The sequence below is a fragment of the Leptonychotes weddellii genome, chromosome 1, assembly GCF_054177405.1.
Source record: "Leptonychotes weddellii isolate Sample4059 chromosome 1, ASM5417740v2, whole genome shotgun sequence".
NCBI classification, from domain to species: Eukaryota; Metazoa; Chordata; class Mammalia; order Carnivora; family Phocidae; genus Leptonychotes; species Leptonychotes weddellii.
In genome coordinates, this window is record NC_138369.1 from 125,493,662 (window position 1) to 125,518,677 (window position 25,016).

Below are 25,016 nucleotides of genomic sequence, written 5' to 3' on the forward strand. Positions count from 1 at the left end.
ACCTCTATTAATAACAACCTGCTTTTCTACAGTACTATATACGTTACAAAGCACTTTCCATATACTCTCTCTCCTTGAATCCTTTCAAACCCCAGACAGGACATTTACTTCCACTTACAATAAACTAAGGCCCAGAAAGGTAAAGGGATATGTCCAAGGTCACAGAGCTAAATCTGCACACTTTTGTACTACAAATTTAATTCTCCATACATAAATCCATAGCAATCTCTCTTCCACAGATACAAAGAAAAAGAATTATTCCAATATGATCCTCACTTGTACCCTATTAAGCCACGATTCTAAAGGGCCTGCCACAGTAACTTTGTGAAACCTTTACAAATAAAAAGTCTGATTTTGAAAGAACGTTAACACTAACCAGATGAATAACCCATGCAAAGGTAATAGATGAATTGAGAAGAAGAATAGGACAGACACCCAAACGCATGTCCAGCAAAGTGATTTAGACAACAAGGACAAGGAAGGCCTTCATTACCTACTTATTTCGGCCCCCACTTTTGATCTGAGGGAATGAAAACACCTCCATCCCCAACCCTCCAAAAAGTAGAAATCCTGGGGTATCCTAAAGAATGTTTTGATAGTCATGGCCACCCTTTTGAGCCAATAGAGAAGTCTCTTTGGTGGCACTCACAATAAGTCCTGAGAAGTACAATCTATACTCTCAGAGTCGCTGAAGTCAGGGCTGTAACTAAGGACAAGAATGCGAATGTGAGGGGTTCAGAGCGGTCTCCATGGGAGCTGACAGGCGGCGGCACATCCGGGCTCTAACAGGAGGAAGGGGGACCCGAGGACTGGTGACAAGGCACATGCGCAGATAATAAACACTCACGCCCTGCGCCCCGCCCCCGCCCCGCAAGTGTCCAGGATGAGACCAACAGAGAAGATACTCTTTTGTTTCTTGTTTAAAAAAAAAAAAAACAAAAACAGCAGAGAAAATGCTTCTAACAAGGTGGAGGAGGAAGTTTTTATGCCTAACCAGATTTTGAAAGGGTGAAGATTGATAGTTCTTCTCCACGGGAAACAGGAAGTTAAGTCACAGTGAATAAGATCCATTACCTAAAGGCTGGATCTGAGCTCAGGGTGAAATCTGAGTGACGTTCAAAAAAGAAAGAAAGGGAAGTGGAGGCTATGTGCTACGTGTGTGTCAGCCTTCAGTCTTTAGCTGCTTTATACCCAGGATACAATGAAAAGCTATAAAAATCAAATAAGTAAATGAATATTACATATCGAGGGCTTTATAATTTTATTTATTCAATTAACTTTCTAATGTGTACTTAATATGTGCCAAGTCACTGGAATTACAAAGAAGAAAGACCAAGTCTTTGCTTTCAAGATGCTTACAGCCTAGGAGACAGGTGCTGACATGTACCCAAAGAATAGAGTGTGGAAAGAAATCAACTCTGCAGGAACATTCAGAGGGCCAGAAGAAGGAAAGACCTTTCTCAGCAGAGAAGGACCAAAAAAACTATTGAGAAAATTACAATCTAATTATTTGTGGATATGAAAAGTTAATGTACTTTGGGAAGATATTATAAGATCTCTTTCATGTTGTGTTTTGTTTTTAATAAGTAATGTAATTATTGTTAGTATTATATTACTGATAAAGAATGAGTACTGAACAATGTATTTTATCGTTCTTAGCTTCCCCACATATACCCTTTGCTAATAGTTAATTAAATCACAAAACCATAAATTTAACAGAATACATTACATTCTTAAGTGTTCACTAAAAACATTCTCTGCCTCTCCAAAATGTTTAAATTCTATGTTTATACATCTGTTGTGTGTTTTCAAGACAATATAAACACAGAAAACATCTCAAAAATATATTGCAAAATAGCATAACTAGAGCTTCATTGGGGAAGTCATCGCCTGAATTTCCTGGGTGACTTTAAATTCAATCAATATTAACCTGTGCAAATAAAAAGAGCCCTGTTCTTCCAGTTTAAGAGCCATGGCCCTGCTTTCAAAAGAACTAGCGAGGGACGCCTAGGTGGCTCAGTCGTTAAGTGTCTGCCTTCGGCTCAGGTCAGGATCCCAGGGTCCCGGGATCGAGCCCCGCATCGGGCTCCCTGCTCAGCAGGAGGCCTGCTTCTCCCTCTCCCACTCCCCCTGCTGGTGTTCCCTCTCTCGCTGTGTCTCTCTCTGTCAAATAAATAAATAAAATCTTAAAAAAAAAAAAAAAAAAAGAACTAGCAACAATTCCAAACCTTCTGTCTTTCTAACATTACTTTATTTTAAAGATTTTTATTTCTTTATTTGAGAGAGAGAGAATGCGAGCATGAGTCAGGAGCAGGAGAGGAACAAGCGGACTCCCCACTGAGTGTGGAGCACACAGCTCAGACCTGGAGGTGGGGGATCTGTGAGGGCTCAGCAGAGGGCTCTGGGCGGGGCTCTGGGCGGGGCTCTGGGCGGGCTCGGCTGGGGGCTTGATCCCAGGACCAGGAGATCACCACCTGAGCCAAAGTCAGATGCTTAGCAGAATTTGCCACCCAGGCACCTCAGTCTTTCTAACATTATATGAAAGAGTTTGGAGTCCTGCACCTGTATCAAAGCAGAGCTCCTTCATTTGCAATTCTGTGTTTAAAAAATCCTCGGGGGTCTTCAAAACTGTTACTTCCAGATCTCTGAGACTCAGAGCCACCAATTAAAATTTGTACTCACATTTATCGATAACTGGGCTGTACAGTAGGGAATCAATATGAGTTAGTGGATAGACAATTACTATGGGACTCAAGAAACCAGTGTTTCAGTCCTGACTTCACCAGGATTGAGGCACTTTTTCTCTGAGCCTCAGTTTTTACAGGTAAAATGAAGAAGCTAAAAATGAATTCCAAAGTCCCTTCTGACCCTAAAGACTCTTTTACAGTGCTGGAAAGTTAGTTACTTTTCCAGTTATGAATTAGTGAGAGGATTTTTCTGGGAAATTATTGCTTGAACTGCGAGAGCTGAGACACATTTCCAATCATGAATTTGAAGGCAGACTTACTCATTCCCACCCCTTAGAGCCTCTAGCACTTGTTAATAACTCCATTATGGCATTTACCATATTGCGTCTTGAGCAGTGGTGACTGTCTTCCATCCTAGCGTGAAAGGTTCACAAGGTCACAAACTGTCTCTTATTCAAGTTTTGCCAATGCCCAGCAATGCATGACAGGGTAAGCATCTAATATATGCCAGGTAGTGGAAGAATAAATGAATTAGTATGTCAAGGCAACTTAAAAAATTATCTAGACATGATTTTGGTAGCTCTCTTAATCTTGTAACTTTTTTTTAAAGATTATTTATTTATTTGAGAGAGACGGAGAGAGCACAAGCAGAGGAAGAAGGAGAAGCATACTCTCCGCTGAGCAGGGAACCCGGCATAGGGCTTGATCCCAGGACCCCAGGATCATGACCTGAGTCAAAGGCAGACACTTAACCAAATGAGCCACCCAGGTGCCCCAATCTTGTAATGCTTTTAAGATATTTATGTGTTGCCTTCTCACAAGACTACTTTCATGACCCTGATGTCTGACAATCTAACTATGTTGGACAAAAAGGAGAAGCCCCAGGGCACTGCCGAAAGTTCCACATAATGCTATCTCCAGGATCTCTGAGCTAAGATTATCATTCTGCAAGAGTATCTCTCTTTTTTTTTTTAAGATTTTATTTATTTGACAGAGAGAGACATAGTGAGAGAGGGAACACAAGCAGGGGGAGCAGGAGAGGGAGAAGCAGTCTTCCCGGTGAGGAGGGAGCCTGATGCGGGGCTCGATCCCAGGACCCCGGGATCATGACCTGAACTGAAGGCAGACGTTTAATGACTGAGCCACCCAGGCGCCTCCGCAAGAGTATCTTTTAAAAGTTGAGACTTCTAGCTAAAGATGGGGAAGATGAATACAAGCTTTTACTTTCATTTCTACCTGAAACACCATCAAAAGTACAATAAAGGTGTGTGGTGTGTGTGTGTGTGTGAGAAAGAGAGAGAGAAGGAGAGAGATAAATCTACAAAGATGGAGCAAAAGTGAGACAAGATAACAACAACCAAATGTTAGAAATAGGAAACCAACTAATGAAGATATAAAGGAGTTAGCAGACCTGAGAAAGCTGAATTCTAAGTCAGCAGTGGGGAAAGACAGCAAGCAACCTGAGACTGCAGAATCTTCAAAAGTTTAGACCATGGTTTGTTGAGAAGTGGGGTGAAGGGGAAGGGGATAAAATATGCAGGATTAGTAAAAAGTTTTTTTTTTAAGAAGACACTATATCCTTAAACCCTCTCCTAAACATTGAACATCCAGATACCCACCCTCCCCAACCCCAGTACAACATTGGAGATTTATTTTTTGTAGAAAATAGGACAGAAGTTCCCCATGCAATGGGTAGAGTGAGAACCACATTGAAAACTGGGAGATTAAGTGAATATTTATACACTGATTGCTGAGATCACGTAATCCTGGCAGCCATGTCTTGATTGTCCAGGCAAGAGAAAAAAATCTTCCTTGATGAACTTGTAAATATTAAGAGGCAAGACCTAAAGATACTGATATCAGGAGTTCCACAGTTAAAAGCCCACTGTGTTTACCCTACAACTGAGATTATTTCAGTAAGTTTCAATAAGCCCCATCCATGTGCACAGAGCTTCCAGTCATCTTTTTAGTCGACTCTTAAATATGAAGAGGCAACCAAATATAAAAAACATTTGTAAAAAGTCTCTAACATGAAAGAGAAAAATTAAAGCAAGCAATTAAAATAAAAGCTAACTGGAAACAAAGGCTATAGAAGGAGATGAAAACTTCTAAAAAATACATCATTACTGGGCGCCTGGGTGGCTCAGTCGTTAAGCGTCTGCCTTCGGCTCAGGTCATGATCCCAGGGTCCAGGGATCGAGTCCTGCATCGGGCTCCCTGCTTGGCAGGAAGCCCGCTTCTCCCTCTCCCACTCCCCCTGCTTGTGTTCCTGCTCTCGCTATCTCTCTGTCAAATAAATAAATAAAATATTAAAAAAAAAATACATCATTACTGTCTTCAACCAGGTATTAGAAAATACTGCCTCAGTAAAACAAGACAGCATAATATAAAATCAAACATTCAAAGAAAACCAAAAGTAAGTCTGGATATCAGAAATTAAAAACAAAACTTAACAGAAAGACTAGAGATAAAGTTGAGTCTATCACCTAGAAAATAGGGAAAAATGCAGAAGTGATGGAAAATAAAAGATAAAACATATGAAAAATAAAAACACACAAAAATAAATTCAGGATATCAATATCTAAGTAACAAGATTTCCAAAAAGCTGGAACCAAACAATGACAAGGAAGGAGGAGGAGGAGGAAAAGGAGGAGAAGGAGGAGGAACAGAATAGGAAATCAGCAAGAAAAAAATTCAGAAAAAATTTCTAGATGTAAAGAACATGAGTTTCCATATTAAAGCAGGCTACCAAGTCCCCAGCATAATGGGTAAATATTAAACCACAACAAAGCAAATCTTTATAAATTTTCAGAACTCCGGGAAAAAGAATGGATCCTACAAGTTTTCAAAGAGAAAAAATCAGTCATGTTCAAAAAATAAAGAATCAGAATGGCATCAAACCAGAGCAATAAAACTGAAAGAGGGAAAAGACATTATAGTGGTGCCATTTAAATTCTGAAGGAAAATTATTTTCAACTTACAATTCTATGCCTAACCAAATTATTATTCAAATATGAGGAAAGAATGATGGTATTTTCAGATATTGCAAAGGCCCAGGAAGTTTAACTACTATGTATCCTTTTTTCAGGAAGCTACGGGAAAATTTATTTCACCAAAATAAGGGAGTGAAGAATACAAAGGATGCAGGAGAACCAGAGATCTAGGCAAAGAGATCTACAGAGATTTTCCAAGGTGCTGGGAAGGAAGATTCCAGAATCAAACCCATGCAGGGGGAATCAAAGGAAAATAGCACATGTAGAACCAAGTCAGAAAGTTCAGAGAGAGATTATTTCAAGAAGATGACCTTGATAGAATATCTGTACTACTGAATGTCTTGAGATTTGAAAAACTGGCAGAGACTTGTAGTTAAAAAAGTATGTAGAGGGCGCCTGGGTGGCTCAGTTGTTAAGCATCTGCCTTCAGCTCAGGTCATGGTCCCAGAGTCCTGGGATCGAGCCCTGCATCAGGCTTCCTGCTCGGCGGGAAGCCTGCTTCTCCCTCTCCCACTCCCCCTGCTTGTGTTCCCTCTCTCACTGTCTCTCTCTCTGTCAAATAAATAAATAAAATCTTTAAAAAAAAAAAAAAGTATGTAGAGAGCTGAGCAAACAAACAAACAAAAAAAAAACAAGACAGCTATCAATCACAGAAAAAGCACAAAAACTTCAGGGGACTGAGAACCAAAAGTGAACAGAAGTGAAATTCACTGTTCCACTAAGCAATCACAGAAAAAGCACAAAAGGAAACATAATCATAGCTTAACTTGGCTTAGTCATAAAAAGTATTTACAAGGTCGTAATAATGTAACTACTAAATACTGATCCAACCAAAGTACCGATGTAACAGCCTGGGGAAGATGGGGGGATAAAGGATGTCTGTGGTGGTGAGAATGGGCTCATGAAAAGAGATGGAAAGTTCATTTCCAAGGTAGGACATCAACAACAGAGCTGGGAAATTCAGAGGCAGCGAGAATAGAATGGTATTTAAAGTATGAGGATAAATATCAAAAAGAGTTGAAAGAGATTGTTTCTGGAGAAAAAAAAATGAGGGAGGAGACAAGGAACTCTCTCGAATAATATGGTTTCTATAACTGTGACAAAAATAACAACAAAAAAAGGAAGAAATCACCTCAAATTTTATTCATGAGGTATTATCTTTATAACTCTGTTGCTCTAGAAACCTTTTTGAAGGAATGAGTAGCATAGGAAGCTGCAGTGTGCTCCCAACACCCTCACAACCTTACTGAGACAGGATTCAATGGCCAGTCAAGATCAAAAGAGGTTGCTCAGAGAAAAGGCAAGGCTGTCCTTGCCTTCTGTCTAACTGCTCCTTATGGCTATTAGATGAAAATCATCTGCTGACCTTCAATTTCAAAATCTTGTTCATAAATCTTTCACCAGCCAGGATGAGACCTTCTCTATACAAGGCAGTATTCTAGATTTCAACCATTGATTATTGCTGTCTAGTTTGACAGGAAGTGTCTTCCTGGAACAATTTTAAGACTTTGATCCAAAAGCAGTATTTTTGAGGGGTTACTGTATTTTACAGCTCTATGTTGAGCTAAAACTAGAGGTTCAGACTGGAATATTACGCTTGAAATTCATTTAAATAATTAAGCAAACCAGAATCCATCAAACTCAGCAAAAGCCATGGCTATAATTTTAGGTTATAATGAGGCAGTCTTGAGATATTTAATGATAGCTACATTTTGTTGAGTGCTTAAAATATGCCAGGCAGTGTAGAAAACACTTTAATATAATATCTCATTTAATCCTTAAAGCAACTCCTTTAATAGATACTATTACTATCTCTATTATGTAGATGATAAAATCTACAGTCAGGAGGTTAGGAACCTCACCCAATATCTTCAGCTAGAAATTGTACAGACAAAAATCAAAACCAGAACTGGGTTCAGAAACTGCTCTTTTTAATTTCCCTATCTTCTCTAAAGAAAGATAGCCAGAAAATCAAAACTTACCACTGAAAAAATGATCGTAAGGTTGAAGTCAAACATATTTCTCACACGAGTCTTCATATGCTTAAGGGTAGAAGGGTTTTAACAGTTTCATATAACATAGTTGCAAAATACATATATATTAGTACTTGTGTAGTTTTTACCCTGTCATCACAATTCTGAGCCTTGATAATAATTTATAGACCTTCAAGGAGCAATTTTTGAACCTGACACATTTCAAAAAGATTCTCTGGACCTTTCTCCTAAATGCCAATCTGTAATTTTCAATACAAAACTTCAGGGGACTGAGAACCAAAAGTGAACAGAAGTGACATTCACTGTTCCATTAAGCAAGGGAAGTATCTCAGCGTTAGAGACCGGTAAAAATCATAGAGTGAAATACTGGATCATAGTGTTTTTTCTGGCCACGGCAGTAGGCTTATATAGGTTTGTAAAGTGGATGTTTTCTTGAAAAGCTAGGGAATAATTGAAGCTTTGCAAGTAGAATTATACTCTAAAAGCACTGGGAATCTAATTTTTAAAGATAATTATATTAATTAATGTTTTTGAAATGTAAGTTATCATCACCTACATTATGTAATTTGTAACAGGCCTCCACAATTTTCCCCCAATCTTTCATGATTCATCACTCACTGTATCCTGTCCCCAAACCTACCTGCTTCATGAGGGTGAAGACTTTGTCTTGTCAGTACTATATTCGGCACCTGGAACAGTGTCCAGCATGACAAATACTTGCTAGATGAATGAAATCAGCCAACCACTTAATGTTTTCCTAGTTGCAACATGTTTACTGATAACTCTATACCTCTGCTTCTACTAATCCATCAGCCTGGAATACTTTTCCAATGTTTCCATGCCATCCCTTCTGCAAGACCCAGCTCAAATGCCAACTCCCTTCTCTGTATTCCCACGGATTATATTTCTGTATCTGGTGTGATAGCAAAGGGTAGAAACCTTGTCATAGTCATTGGTTCCTGGCCTGTTAACACCTAGCCAGAGAAATCCACACAGAAGATATATTACAAGTCAATTTAAAATTGAATCTAAATTTTCACAAGCACTGCCAGCTCTCAGCTCTTCCTGGACTTCTGTTTGTGTCTACTACCTTCAAAAGCTTGTCTATGAGGTCGCCATGAGGTCAGAAACTGTCTTTTTTCATTTTTAATCCCAATGGCAAGCAATGTGCATGGCACAGATAAATAGATATTTGTATACATGTATTATTTGTTTACATCATCAATAACAACTTTGTATTAACTAACCAGTGTGGTTGTACTGGGCTGATTTTCTAGGAATAATCTTGCTTACTCTTTTCAGCTATAGGTTTTCCTCATAAGAATCCTACCCATGATCCTTTATTCTAACATTCCTCAAGAATCAGCCAAATACACATTTACTTCTATATTCAATAACAAGGTACAAGAGAGCCTTAGACTGGGTTGTCCACACAACCTGAGGAAACTGGACTTTACTTTAGGCCAGACAATGGAAACAAATTAGTAAAATTCTGATTTAAAAAAGGCAGTGGATTAACCAATCAGTGTCACTACTCTTTAATTTTTATACTGTGATATAAACAGTATGTCTTAAAAACTATCATTCTGAACCATACACCACAGTTGCATGGCATTCTGGTGTCTCCAACCAGAGAAAAATGAGTGAGCAGGAATTAGGCAAGATAAAGGAGAAAACTCCTGAGGGCAGCAAGGTCAGCAGTCTAAAGAAGAGTGGGGAGGAGTGGAACCAATTCTAGATCCATCACAGCTCATGTCAAAGGAGGAGGAGGGGATTGACAGGGGAAGGAAGAAATATGGCACTAGGAGTAAGACAGGTAGCAGCTTTCAGCAGCAAGTAGGAATCCTGTCATGTATCAGGAATGTTCCTGCGGTGTGAAGGACACCAGAAGCTGTATCTAGTTCCCTGGAGCCAGGCTAACATGATAGTGGGGAGTTTGAGATAAGAATCCAGCCCCACTCAGGAACAGAGGAAGTAGTAAGCCTAAGGGTCAGATAATAACCTCAACAACAACAGCTGTTATTATTGAGTACTGATTTTATGCTTGGTTCTTTATCGTCCTTGTCCCACTAACTTAAAAGAGACGTGGTACAAATGAAGAGGCAAAGACACAGAGATAGATCTTGCCCAAGTCAGAGGGATTAGCAAATTGCTATGTCTTATAATCTTTCTACCATACCACTGAGCTTCCCAGATAAGCAGGACAATTATTGGACGTGAGGTGAGGGGAAAAAAAAAAAAGGAAGTTGTAACCCCGTGCTTCCTTAAACCCTTGGGTTTGAAAGTCAACAGAAGGCATACAAGAGCAGAGAGCTCTTTCTCATACCCACCTGATAGCAGGCAGGAACTCCCAGTGATTCCCTAAGTCAGCTCTCATTGGCCAGGGGTTGGGTGAGACTGAGCCTACAGAGATCAGGCATCCTAAAAGTTAATGAAATGTACACATTTCACATGTGTACGCACAGCTGGGCTAGTTTTTCAGGAACAAAGGAAGGTTAACTGACTTACCAGACTAGAGCAAAATAAACCTTAGACGTTCAATAGGGGTTAAACTCACAGACTAAGAAGCCAGTCTGCCACTTCCCAGCTATTGATCTGGGCAAGTTACTGAAAGTCTCTATGCCTGGTTTTTCCACTCCCTAAAATAGGAATAACAATAGGGTTTGACTCACTGGATTGTTATTAGGATTAAATGAGTCAATATATGTAAAACACAGTGCTTGGTACAGAGCAAAAGCTACATAAGCATTATTTCAAAAGACAGTAATCTCTTCAAATGTCCTATCTTCTTTTTGTTTTGTTTTGTTGAGAAAGAGAGAGAGCACGTGCCTAGCTCACGTTCATCAACACATTAATGCCTGTTAAATATTCCACCCCATCTCTATTTCATTCTTTGTGCAATCAAGAAATTCAGCTTATTAACCATGAAACTCTTAGACTTTAGATAGCTTCATCTGAAAGCAAAAATGTATCTTCTATCTAAAATGATCAGTAGCCAATCAAATATCAGAAGAGATAGTTATAGGTTTTTAAATTGTTTGAAGATTGAAGGACTGAGTGCAATTATTTTTGAATAATATATTACTGCTGATTGAGAGCTAAAAGAAAATCAAATCTCTTCTATTATGTCACTAAAACACTCAGCACTTGGATTTCTTGCATTATTCTGTTTGTCTTTCCTTTTATTAGGGGTGAGGTGCTGGTTAGGTTGGGAGAAAGGAGAAAACCATATCTACCAAATCAACTCCACATATGACTGATGTATAAATAAACTAATCTTAATTGTAAAGAAGACACATGTGAGGTTAAAAAAAAATGTTATAAAACCATAACGTACAATCTGCTGAGCAAAAATGTCACTCAGCCAAAGAAAAAGGAGAGACCAAGGCACCAACCATAAATCCTTAAACAGAATTTATCCACCGTTGTCCCTACATAAATACCTTACATGTTGGTTCTGACAATCCCAGAGATGAAATGAATCTTGCCTCTAATCCACCCTTGTTTCACAGATGAAGAAACAAGACCAGAGAAAGGAAGTAACCAGCTCAAACTCACATTATGAGTTGGGGTGGGATTCAGGACTCAAGCCCAAATCTTCAGACTCCCCAGCCAGGGTCTTTGCCACAAGGCCCCCTCAGCCCCCCTCACATCAGACATACCTGGGCCTATATGTGGTCACAATCATGCAATCTACAAATGCCAGCCAGGTAGCAATTCTCTTCCTCATCTTAGTCCTTTCTCACTTGGACCCAAATTAATTGCTCAACTCAGTTATAGACCCAGCAACGTCAGTCAGTCACACAACTCACAGTATTAAAAAGCTAGCTCAAACCTACAGTGGTCCTTAAAAAGTAATGTGGTAGTTATGACCACCATGTTTTATTTTCCATAGACTTCAAGTCCAAAAAGGATGAAGTAAAGGAAGAATACGAACTAGCTGAAAAGCAGTTTCTTTGTAATAAGAAAGTAGAAATCAATAGGCAAGTAGAGTTAAAAAAAAAAAAAAAAAATCTTAGGACACTGAGCTCCAGAGAGGAGAAGGAAGTGATTGTTCTCCAGGTTCCTCCACTGAATACAGGGAATAAAACCTGAATCCAGGTTTTCTAGCATCTAGTCCAATATTAGTGTTGTTGTTTTAATCAAAGTATTTTTTTGTTTCAAGTTTGTATTTAAATTCCAGTTAGTTAACATTTAGTACAATATTAGTTTCAGGAGAAGAATTTCCTGATTCATCACTTACATACACTACCCACTACTTATCACAAGTGCACACCTTAATCCCCAGCACCCATTTAGCCCATCCCCCCCACCTACCTCCCCTCCTGTTTGGTTGTCTCCCTTGCCTCAATATTATTGAGGGTTTTGCCCTATATGCATCATCACTTTGCTTTTTACGCTGATGCTGATGCAAAGTCCACAGGTAAAAAGTACCCATGATATCTTGTTTTAAATCATTTGTAGACTTGCAAATAAAGTGTGATTTACATGGCAACCTTTCTCTTGACACATAACAAATATTTCTCCTTTAAATCCCAGCAGAGAAGAAGACATAAATCAAATTCAATTTTAAATAGTACTAGAAATGTTAAAAATACTTTGAAATGAAAGAAGTGCCTTAAGAGAAAACTGCATAAATAATCTAATTTTAAATTTAGCAGATTTTAACGATTAGAATAATTATGTCATTTATTTTGGAAGTCAGAAACATATCTAGGATTTTGGTTTCCAAAAAGTTGAAAAAGGAATGTCCCAATTCACCTTGTGTTGAGCTTTGCTCAACCTATTTGAATGTTATCAGTATTTGAGGATTGAAGAAAAACTCAATTGTTTCACATGGGTGATAACTGTAGGAAGGAATGGGGCAGGGAGAGATGGACACATTATCAGCAAATTGGCATTGCTGCTTCTTCCTGCCTCCTGGTTAAGGGAATCTTTGGTGTGTTTAGTGATCTTCTGAATGGCCTCTGAAAGCTTTTGGGTGTTTGTTTTTGTTTTGTTTTGTTTTGTTTTGTTTTGTTTTGTTTTGTTTTGTTTTGTTTTGTTTCTACAGTTGAGTCCCTTTGGGCAGCTTCTCAGGCTATTGGCCATCCAGAAACAGAAGAGAAACAAAAATCTAACCACAGAATAGCAGCTTCCTTTCCTTCTTTTGCAGAGTTTAAAGCCCACTTTCAATTATCTGCGCTCTCTGAATCACTGCTCGGAGGGTTTGTTTTGCCTAAAAAGTCAATATATGCTTTTAAAAAAGGAAAAAAAGAAAAAGAAAGGGTCTGTGGAGGAGCAACAGGTGTCCTTTGGGACTTCTTCCAAAGTGCCATCAGTTTCATCACAGCAACAAAATACCACTGGAGGGTGGGTGTCCCACATTCCCAAAGACAAGGAGACGGAGATTGTTTCAAAAAGTAACTAGAGAGAGGAGCAAATTAAAATTAGAACTATAGACATAGATCCTGGAAAAAAACAAACAAACATCCACCATGTTCTAAATGCAAGGTTGTTAATGTGGAGATGAAGATGAAGATATTGGGGAAAATTATGTGTCTTCTTAGCCTCAGACACTCACAGTCTATTGACCTATTTGCTATCCCAAGCCTGTAGTATAGGAATTAGGTCTCTTGTTTACATGTCACTCTCTTAACACTAAAGATAATAATAGTCAAGATCCACGGGGCGCCTGGGTGGCTCAGTCGTTAAGCGTCTGCCTTCGGCTCAGGTCATGATCCCAGGGTCCTGGGATCGAGCCCCGCATCAGGCTCCCTGCTCGGCGGGAAGCCTGCTTCTCCCTCTCCCACTCCCCCTGCCTGTGTTCCCTCTCTCGCTGTTGTCTCTCTCTGTCAGATAAATAAATAAAATCTTTAAAAAAAAAAATAATAATAGTCAAGATCCAGGCAGTAGGAGTCCTACAGTGTTCCCAATAAAGCACTCAGGTACCTGTTATGGTTTCATATTAATCCCCTGTGGCTTATCTATTGATTCATAATTAAGAGTGAATACCTTAATCATCTGAGGTGCTTCTTAAATATCCCAGTCCCATGTCCCATGCATATCTAATGATTCTGATGGGTACCTCTGATGGAGAATGCTATTAGTCATCAGATTTCTTGTGGTCAGTGTTTGAAATCCATTCAAGGCATAATACTTGACCTAATGCATCTCCATCCCCAAACCCACAAGATGTTATATAACTGCCTCACAACTAAGTCCCAGAAAAATAGAGACAAATTCAGGTGTTTGAGAAATTACTACAGAAATACAGAATACACGGGGCGCCTGGGTGGCTCAGTTGGTTAAGCGACTGCCTTCGGCTCAGGTCATGATCCTGGAGTCCCTGGATCGAGTCCCGCATCGGGCTCCCTGCTCAGCAGGGAGCCTGCTTCTGCCTCTGACCCTCCCCCCTCTCATGTACTCTCTCTCTCTCATTCTCTCTGTCTCAAATAAATAAATAAAATCTTTAAAAAAAAAAAAAAAGAAAAAAAAGAAATACAGAATACGCATAAAAGGAATACCTTTTAGTAAATTAAAGTCTTTGCAGAAGTCAACAGGGATGATCTGTTGAGCGTCTATGCAGTATACTTGCTGCTAACTCTATAAAGGTGGTGAAGGACCAGTTTCTCCCCTCCAGGATCTCACATTCTCATGAAAAGACAAACATAGCTAATAATACCAAAAGACAATGATTCTAAGGAACGCTACATGCTTTATCAGTATGAGTTAAATTTCATAATCATGAGAGTATTGTATGGGGCTTGGGGTGGCTACAAGTATTCTTATTTTACAGAGAAACAAAGATATGATGAGTTGCCTAAGTCACTTAGTCTTTCTGAGCCTCTGTTTTGTTATCTCTCAAATGAAGTTAAAATGCCTAACCACAGGGTTTGAAGGAAGATTATATTATATATATATATGTATATATATATACATATATATATATAATTAAAAACCCTTTGAAAGAATACAAAGTGTCTCGTGAATGTTATTTATGGCTGCTAGTATGTGACAAGTCAGAAAATCCAATATACCATGATTAGTCACTTAGTGGGTACAGAACACCATACCTAATAGGGACAGTACTTCAGAAGCTTAAAGGCATTAACAAGACAAAGATAAGGGGATGACACTCCTGGCTACCTCCAGAGTCATTCCTAATGCTAACAAGCCTCACGATAAGCACCTAAGTCAGACAATAGGTTACTAGCAAGGTAGCTGCTCAGTCCATAGAGCTTTTAGAATAGATACTTAGCTTGAGTTCAGATGTTTTCCCCACACAATGTTGTTTCAGTAAACCAACAGGAGAACAAAAGGTAGGCACAGTTGCTGTGGAATGTTAAGTGCCTCTATAGAGGCCACGAATCCCTGGAAGACTACATTCCAGCCTCCTGGACAACCATTAGAACTCTGAAAAATGAATGAGGAAAACACACACCATGTTGGAAATCGACAGCTCTTGAGCCTGTCCATGTGTCCCTAGACTGGAAGCTTCTAGAGGGCAAACCAATGCACTATTTCTATCCCCATCCCCTGCATTTAACAATGTGCTTGGAACAAGGCAGCAACTAAGTAAATATTTTTAATTAAATGAAATGAACTTCCTTTAATATTTAAGAATCAGGAGACTCAGAGAAGGAAAATGATTTGTCCAAGGTTACATATCAGAGCCGAGGTAGGAACAGGGATCTCCTATGCCCAATGCCTATTCTATTATGTTTTTTACTGCCTTATATTTTACTTATCCCACCACAATGGCCTCAGTTTTGGATTCTTTTTTAACCACAAAATAGCTTTTCTTAAAATGACTTCTCAGCTCTGCTAAACTAGTTACTACATATATATTTCCTTTCTCTCCTGCAGAGTGGACCATCCTGGTTTCAGAGAAATGACTGTTCTTTGTCTTAAATATATTGGTTCAGGCCCCTGGTTTGACTTTAATGATTGGTGTGAAACCCAGGACAGAGTTGAATCTTCAATGGGAATATATTGGCAGTTCTCTACAGAGAAAGCAGGTCAGGTTACTGCCTTCTATGGTCTGGAATTAAACCAGTATTTCTGGTAGCCAAACATCCTTCACCTTTCCCAATTTACCATCTCCTGGATGCATGAACATGGCATGGTAAACTAAGTAAGGCCATTTAATTCAACATACGTAACCTATGGTAAACAAAAATATTTTATCTGAAGCAGGTAGCTGGGTAGCTGCAGGAATGTTAGGTTCAGATGATGCCCACAGGAAGGTTAATCTATTAGTGGAGACATGAGAGGGATATTTTTAAGATCAGAAATTGCATCTTAGTGTTCTTTTACAGCCTCAGAGGTAAGTACATTGAGAATATAACAGGTGCTCAATAAATACTAATTAAGTAAAGAATACAAAAATTGCAATGCTGATTGTAGGAAATGCATTACATGAGGGACAAAAAATTACTTAAGTCATATAAAGTATGCCAACAAAATACTAATTAGATGTGAGGGAGGTCAGGGAAGATTTTATGGAGCAAGGAGTACATAAAATGAATCTCAAAAGAGTTGAACAGGGACATATGACCATGGGAAGAGGCTAAGGCTATATTCCCTCTAAGATGTACCTTGATTTAAGCAGTCTAACATCACACTACCCTGGGTTAATACCAGGGACATTGTCAGAAGCTCAGATTGAACCTGCAGAATAAGTGTTTAAAGATAATCAGGGGTTGGAAGTAAATGGCTTGAGGAAAAGTAGAGAAGGTATTTAAAAGTGAGTCCATTTTCTGATCTAACTATGAAGCAAGAAATTTCTTTTGCATCTCATCTCCATTCTTTCCAAAAGCAACCAAAGACCTATAACATGATCACATATCCAGGGGCTTCCATACTGATTCAAGGATATCACATCCTCTATACTGAGGTGGCAGTCTTAGATACAGTCAGTTCCCTAAGATTTAGACAAGTAGTTCTTAAACTTTAATGTGCATGCAAATGACCAGCAGATTTTCCTGAAAGGCATATTTGATTCAGTAAGTCTAGGGTAGGGCCTGAGGTTCTGCATCCCAGATGATGTTAATGCTACTTGTCTATGGACCACACCTTGAGTAGCAAGGGCCTAGACCAGTGGTTGAGTCTGGCTACCCATTAGCATCACCTGGGAGCTTTTTAGAAATACCTACACCAAGGTCCCATTCCAGAACCAATTAAATCAGTGTCTAGAGGGGTACCCTAAGCATCTTTATGCTTTAAATGCTCCACAGGTGTTTCTAATATGCCAGCCTGAGGTTGAGAACCTAGCTAGACAAAGAAAAAATGTGGTACAGGCAGAAAAAGAAAAAAAGTAGAAGAGAGATAGAGGGACAAAGAACCTCTTTCCCAACTCCAAATCAATGCTTCTCAAACTTAATATGCATGTACATTACCTGGGGATGTTGTTAAAAATCGGATTCTGGTTCAATAACCCTGAGTAAAGATCCAAATCCTGCGTTTCTAAGAAGACTAGTTCTCAAATCACATTTTGGCTATCGAGAGTCTAAATGAGTGGTTCCCAAACATTGCTGTACCTGGCATCTTAAAAAAAAAAAAAAAAAAAATACCTGCGCCTCTCTCACACTTCAACATTCTGATGTCACTGGGATGGGTTTGGCCGGGCATGAGGATGTTTAAAAAGCATGCCAGGGGATTCTAATGCACAGCAAAGCCTGTGAACCAATGCAAGGCACAAATTCTGTCAAAGCTGATCGGACTGTGCACCAACCCAAATCTTTGAGGTGATATTAATTATCATAGTGCACAAAAATCTCTGAAATTAGATCATGATTGACTGCTAGGTCAGTTGATTTATTTTCCTCTCCTCCTTACCCTGGATGATAGGAAGTGATCCAAAAGCAAAGCAATAAGTACTTATTTATGCAAAGCAATAAGTAAGAGGCAAAAAAAATTATCTTATTTGTAAATAACAAGTTCTGCTGGAGACTCTGGACAAGTGTTCTAAGAAAGGTTTTCAAATGCTGGAGGTAATGTGAAGGTTGTCAAAGGCTGGCAATGAGATCCAAGATTAATTGGGCCATTTGATTCTTTTCTGAAATGGAGAACTCTTGAACCTTCAACTGAATCATGCAATAACACTCTTCGAATCTATTTAAAAGAGTTTCCAGTAGAAAAAAAATTATATGTACTTACATTTGAGAATGGTTTCCTAGAATTAAATTGAAATCTGCTGCGGAAGAAGTTTGCACATGACAGCATAAAGTATGAAAGACACACTGATTAGAATAAGCTATGGATACACTCCTCTTACGATACTCTTCTTCTTTCTTCTCTAATAAAAATTTCAAGTTAGGTACCATTTTTAGCTGTGCCATTTGCATCAACTTAGAAAAGTAAAGCCAATATGTAAGTAATTAGCCATTCTTAATATGATCACTACCTGACGAATTCAGTTTTATAAAGGAAGTCTAAGAACTAAATGCATAAGGACTTGCAGCGTGTCTTTTACCTGAGCCAATTATGCCTACCTCTGCAAAATGACCACAGTATTGGCTTGGGGCAAAATTCTTCATTGCCTTTGGGTCGGTGCTGTGAGTCATGCCTGTATCACTGCGCTCCGGACCGGCATAGAACTTCTGGCCTGATTCGTCTCAGATATATTTCTGAGATTTTTTTCTCTATTCCAAATTCCCAAGACTGGCAGTACTTAATAGCTAGAACACTACTGTTACCAATCTGAGATATAAACCACCTGGACCTTTGAGTGACATGTAGCATATTTTATAGACAGAGAAGGGAAATAAAAAATTATCGCTAAGGGATACATCCTCTTTATATTATGGATCAAGAATTAGTGTAGGGGCGCCTGGGTGGCTCAGTTGGTTAAGCGACTGCCTTCAGCTCCGGTCATGATCCCAGGGTCCTGGGATCGAGCCCCGCATCGGGCTCCCTGCTCGGTGGGAAGCTTGCTTCTCTCTTTCCTACTCCCCCTGCTTGTGTTCCCTCTCTCGCTGTGCCTCTACCTCTCTCTGTCAAATAAATAAATAAAATCTTAAAAAAAAAAAAAAAAAGAATTAGTGTATAAATTGGAGGTAAAAGTGCTACTAAGAACCCTTGCCAAATAACCAAGTTTGATAACCAAATAGCAGGTGTCATCTAAGTACAAAAAAACTGCTTTAGAGTAAAATGATACTTTCTCTGCTGTTACCTTATGTGCCAGAAATACTTGATCAACTAGAATATTACAGACCTCTACGAGTTAAAACTGGTTTCTCAGTTAAAAATGGATTACACAAGAGAGTTAATAAATATATGCCTGATGTATATGGAAACATGGATCCTCTCGTGTATGTACATCACTGTCGATCATAGTACTGCCCATCAGCAAATCGTAAGAATAATTTGTCAACTTTGAAAATTGCCAACCAATCTAAATCCATGTTAATTCAGTCCTTTTCATACTATAAATGCTCACTTAGGTTCAAATACTTAAGTCTTCTAACTAAATAGTTAAAATATTTTATTGAACACATACCTGCTATCATTCAACACTCCATTTTTATTAATCAGCTCAGAAATAGGTAACCCACTACCACTCCCTGATCCTGAGCACATTACCACGATGACTGACATTCCTGGTTTAAAAATAAAACCTTGTTTCAAATATAGCTGCTCGAGTTCTGGGTAATGAATATAGTTTCATAAAAGTTGACATCATTTCTTCTGATTTCACCAAAATTAAATACATCCAATGTTCCTACTGGATATCTGACCACATCACTCAAGGTTCTTGCAACCTGGTGGGTGTTTTAAGGAGGAAGAGGAGGAGGAAGAAGAACCCTGCATAGATGGAGTTAAACCCAAAGGATACCCAACCTTACAATTGTAATAGTCATTTTGTTTATGTGTGTTAAATATGCCATCACAAGTTGATTTTTACAGTTCATTTACCAGTTCGTATGCGTATAGTATGCAGATTTGCTTATGAGGAGAATATTAATATATACATGTCCAGAACTAGTAAATGCATCATGCTTGGGAGCCAAGCAGTACTCCGATACACTGTTCTCCTTAGAGGTCAGTTCTAACGCACACTGTTTCAAATAGACCCAATTTCTCTGCTGATATATATTCAAAATGCAGTAGGATGTGGTCATACACGCCCAGAAATACCATCTTTATGGGGTGGGGGTGGAGAAATCCAAACATTTTTTATAGCAATGCATTATTGGATATCAGATACAAACACGCCTGTCAGCAATCCTAAAGCAAATGAAATATATTTGAGTCCATCCATTCTACAGAAAAGAAACTGCTTTACCAACATATCTCTCCTCCCCCACCATCTAAAGACTCTCCCCCCCACCCACCCAAAAAGAAAAAAAAAAACAACTCATCACACTTCACTACGCAACTGATGGAGTATTAAACACTGTCTTCCAAGCTGTGGGAGTTAAAAAGAAGTCGCCTTCCTGCCACACTCCCCTGGTGCTGCAACGGACATAGCATCTCCTCCTATCGACCTAGTATGATGCTCGCTCCCCAAGCACTGCAGTCCCCTCGCCGAGGACTGCCCTGGCCACACGCACATGCAGCGGGAAGTCCCCCGATGGGGACAACCACATACCTTTGCTCTCCATTTCGGTCCCTTTCGAGTGCTGGAAGTTCAATGGAAGTTGGCCGGAAGATGTGGGCCCGCTTCAGATTCCCAAATCTGGGAAGCCAATCTGATGATTTCGCCCGTACCTCCTTCCTTCCCCTCAGGCTTCCTGAAAGATGGGATTTCTTAAACCTTGAAGCTGCAATCAGCCACCAAAGGACAGTTAGCAGCCGCAGATTGCCTCTACAGGGGATAGGTTGCCACGCGCATCTGGTATTGAAATGCATGCACGGTGCCCCCTCATTTTTTTTTTTTTTACCTGGGTCTGGAAGCGGCGAGCAAGAGCTGTCCTCGGAGCGTGGTGCTGCAGGTGTAGTGACAGATCATCCCACTTTGCTCTCTGGATGTACAGCAGATTTGCATGGGCGCTGGCACGCATGCGCAGGGCCTCCCCCCTCCCCTTTACACCGCCTCCTGCTCCCCCGCCCCCTTCGCTTCTCTCCCCAATACGGTCCTCAGTTATCCCAGCTGAGGAGCTGTAGCATTCGGTCACAGGGAAGCGCTGCTAAAAATAAACGCCGGACCGGATTTTCCTTTGCAAACTAGAAAATGGATTGGATTGGGATTGTGCATCAATCCCAAACGATTTTCCAGGATGGATTACGGAAGCCTTAGAGGAGGCTAGGGTCTCTGAGCTGGGTTTGGTTTTATTCAGAAGCGGAAGGGAGAGAAGAGGAGGAGATTTACAAATCCTATTCAGTGGTCACAATTTGGGATTCTCTTCCTAGTTGCTGCAGTAACTTTCCAGGTGTATGCTTCCCCTTCTTCCACCCACTTCCCCTGACTCTTTGCATTCCCCTATTTGTCTTGTTTTGTTTTGTTTTGGGGGATGAGGTGGGAATCATCCTGGAGCTACTAAAGGTTAATATTGTCCCTCTTCTTCGCTACTCAGATTCAGAGTTTGCTGGCTTCCCTGAGATCTTTTTGGCCTCCACCTCAAAACCTTTCCATGAGGCTCCAGCGCTTCTAAAGTTCTCCCAACAAAGCCACTGAGGACATTGTGAGGTGTTCTTTTTAGCTTCTTTTCAACAATTTACCAAGAAGCAAAGTCTCCAAAGGTGGGGATTCACCTTATTGATAATATATACTTTAAAACTATGTATGTAATCATTTTCATCAAAGTGCAGAGGAAGAGTGTTTTTCTTGCATGAGGTTCTAGGGAAGGTTGCAAAGCCAAAATGAAGTACTACTTTCCTATCAGAATATTCTTTAAAGCCCACACTATATTTCATATATCTGCAAAATGTTTAGTAGGGGAAAAATGTGTACTTATTACCTTTTTTTTTTCCCCCAGTAGTCCAAATTCTCCTGAGAGAATAATCTCTCCTTAAGAATAAGTTTTATTCTCAGGCATAAAAACAAATCTAGAACACTGTTATCTGGAATGATTAAGGAGAGAGATGTGCCGATTAAGCACACACTCCAGATTACACAAAGATCCCTCCACAGTAAACTTCTAATCCCAATTTTCAAAACATTGAAATACAATAAAATGTACTCCCAACAAGAAACCTGAGGTAGACTATAATTCAGGCTTCTGGTGATTCAGAAAGCATCCTAGGATTTTCCAATGCCTTAAGGCCATGATTACAAATATTAATCCTGAGGGTTCAGCCAAACATGGACATTTATTAGTGGAGGACTCTTGCTGAACTGCTGTGGATGAGCAAAGTCTGCCTCCGTTCAGCACTGGGGAGTTAAAACATTCAAGTATGGCATCGCAGAGGACACAACTTAGGGTCTACTAATGGTTAGGCTCTCCTATTGCATGCCCAAGTAAGTATGTGGAAAAAATCACAAAACTCAGGGTTTCTTTAAAATTTGATAGGTTTAGGAAGTAGAATAAGGGTGAGAGTAGATTTAGTTGTTCCTTAAGAACAATCACCTTTTTCATTGGATAAATAATTTCTGCTTCTAACACTGCACCCATTACATGTTCTTTCCCTCTCAAAAGTTTCAGGAAAGAAGATACTTTTAGAACCATCTAGACACACCCGTAATATTTACCACTTTACAAATGGAGAGGCAGGAAGAGTACTTGACTTGGTAAGAGTCACATAGTGGAGCAGACCCAGGCTCAGAACGCAAGGGTCCTGCCTAGCTAGCCATCTACTCCAGGATGATTCCTTATATAGCCACCTCCTCATTATCTACAGTGAAAGGGAACAGGGAGAACCTCCTAGTTCTTGAATTTTCATTATTTTTATTCACAGTTTTAAAAACCCAGATGCTCGGGCGCCCGGGTGGCTCAGTTGGTTAAGCGACTGCCTTCAGCTCAGGTCATGATCCTGGAGTCCCTGGATCGAGTCCCGCATTGGGCTCCCTGCTCGGCAGGGAGTCTGCTTCTACCTCTGACCCTCCCCCCTCTCAGGTGCTCTCTCTCATTCTCTCTCTCTCTCAAATAAATAAATAAAATCTTTAAAAAAAAAACCCAGATGCTTTATTAAATGGAAAATAATAAAATTTAATGCAAAATCTGTGGTCTGACATTCGAGACCTTTTTATTATCTGAATCCAAACCACCTTTCAAGTCTTCTCCAAGCTTAACTCCTAGACAATATTTGTTGTTATCCTAAGCAAACCTCAAGACTTTACTTTTCCATGCCTTTACTTACATAATCATCCTTATATCTTCACCTCCTTACACCAATAACACAAATGCCTACATATGCAAATCTTATATTTTCCTCAAGATTATCTGAAAATGTTCTCTATTAGAAACAACAGTGTTGCTATATCTTTACCTGTCTTCAATCACTTATTACTTTCTATTTTGTATTATAATTATTTATATGCATATCTCATTCCTCTTTCCCATCCTTACTAAAAAGTAGGCTCCTGATTCATTTTGGTAGTATATAGTATCTTGAATGTAGGAAATATTAATAAACGTTTGATGAATTAATAATATATAGTATACATGTTTTTGTGTATATGACATTGACTATGGGCACTATGATAACAAATAATGATGACAGTAATATTGAACTAACATTACTAAAAGCTGCTTATGTGCCAGACATTATTATAAGGATTCCAAATGTTTTAATTAATTTTATCTTTGTAAAACTCCATGAGGTTAGTATTATTATTACCTATATTTTAAAGATGAGCAATCAAAGGCACAGAGAGGTTAAAGTATGAATAAAACATGATCTCTGCCCTAAAGAAGCACAGAGCTTATTAAAGGTGATAGAAACATAAATGATTTTAAAAGATATGGTAAGGTATAAGTTAGAGATTATCACAGGTATAGTGGGAGCACAGAAGAGGTTGGGCAGTTAGCCAGTCCATAGGTTTTAAGAATAAGAGGCCAGACATCTCCAAATACCTCGTCCTAGAAAGAAAGAAAGAAAGAAAGAAAGAAAGAAAGAAAGAAAGAAAGAAAGAAAGAAAGAAAGAAAGAAAGAAAAAGGAAGGAAGGCAGTCTAACCCCTCTCCCAACACACACATGAAGTGAAAAAGGATTTAAGGACAGAAGTGCTTCCTGAAAGTGTTAATAAGAAATCATTTGACCTATTTATAATGAACTTGTTTGACGATGAACTTGGAAGAGAGGAAATACACTAATAGCCTGGTAATTTGTTATTTAAAAATGCCAAGAATTGGGTGGGACTAGATCCCTAATATTGGGGTTCCCCATTTCACCATCAAAAACTGTCCTAGTTTGGACAATAATATGGCCATATTATTGATGTTACACAATTGAATGAGAGTAGCACCACCAATATTGACATTCCAGCCTAATTCTGGTTAACCCATGTAATTGATTGGTTATGTATGCATATTCAGATTCTCTAGCTTTGGTTCTTACTAGAATGTACAGAAACAATATAAATGATTGGGTTAATTAAAAACAATGTATTACATTACAATGAACAATTTAAAGAGCCTTGCTCGTATGTCAGATCAATTACCAGTTACCATAGATTTTTCCCCCATATATTCACTATGTTCTTCCAGAGTGCTGAATATAAATTGAGAGGAATTTGTGACCTTTCTGTGCTCCATTATTTTCTTACTATTCATCTCTTATAACTCATGATCTATTATAAAAACTAAGGGCTGACCATTTAGAACTCTTTTTGGTTGACAGTACTGAAGTCAAGTCACCATTATAAATGAGTATTCACTGTAAAATGGTCACAAGTTCTACTGAGGGTATCAGTTCCAAACTGCCACCAGAATATAAGCTCCACAAGGTCAAAGACTATGTCACTGTTGTATCTCCAGCATCTAGAATAGCGTGTGGAACTTAGAAGATTTGATTTAATACCTGATGAGTAAATGAATGAGTTGGATGAAATAATGCTTTTTCCATGGCCACAAAGCCAGATTACTTGGCAAATGAAAAGCATCGATCAGCAATCCTGATGGTATAAACAGGATCATAAGTGACCGGTGAGGCAGCAAGATTATCACAAGGCAGTTAACAAATGTGCTCAGTGTTTACTCTTGGGCAAAGACCATAAATAATCAGGTCTATGTTCAGGTATCTCTTAGGCAGGCTAATAGCAGGGCCATGCCTTCACAAAGAGCCTAAGAAGGTGAAAGAAATTAGTTATAAGAGAGGGAGGAATAAAGTAGATGACAGAAATTTCAAAGGACAAAAAAATGATGAGTCAGCATGGCAAAGCCATGTGAGAATAACTATGCTATGGAGATTGGGTAGTATCCCTCAGAGGGCAAACCTATCTTGATTACCTACTATGTGTGAGTTTTTCATTCTCTTTCT

The 25,016-nt window shown here is 39.2% G+C and overlaps 1 protein-coding gene across 1 annotated transcript in view; it reads right to left on the minus strand.

Annotated features, from left to right (window-relative positions):
- The window catches only part of FGF12 (fibroblast growth factor 12), a 528,919-nt gene extending 508,273 nt beyond the window's left edge, over positions 1-20,646 (minus strand). The window contains exons 1-2 of the mRNA XM_081831522.1: positions 20,541-20,646; positions 20,249-20,390 (exon numbers count right to left, since the gene is read on the minus strand). The gene's annotated coding sequence lies outside the window, so the exon portion shown is untranslated. The remainder of the gene's footprint in view (positions 1-20,248; positions 20,391-20,540) is intronic.
- Between the last annotated feature and the right edge of the window lie 4,370 nt (positions 20,647-25,016).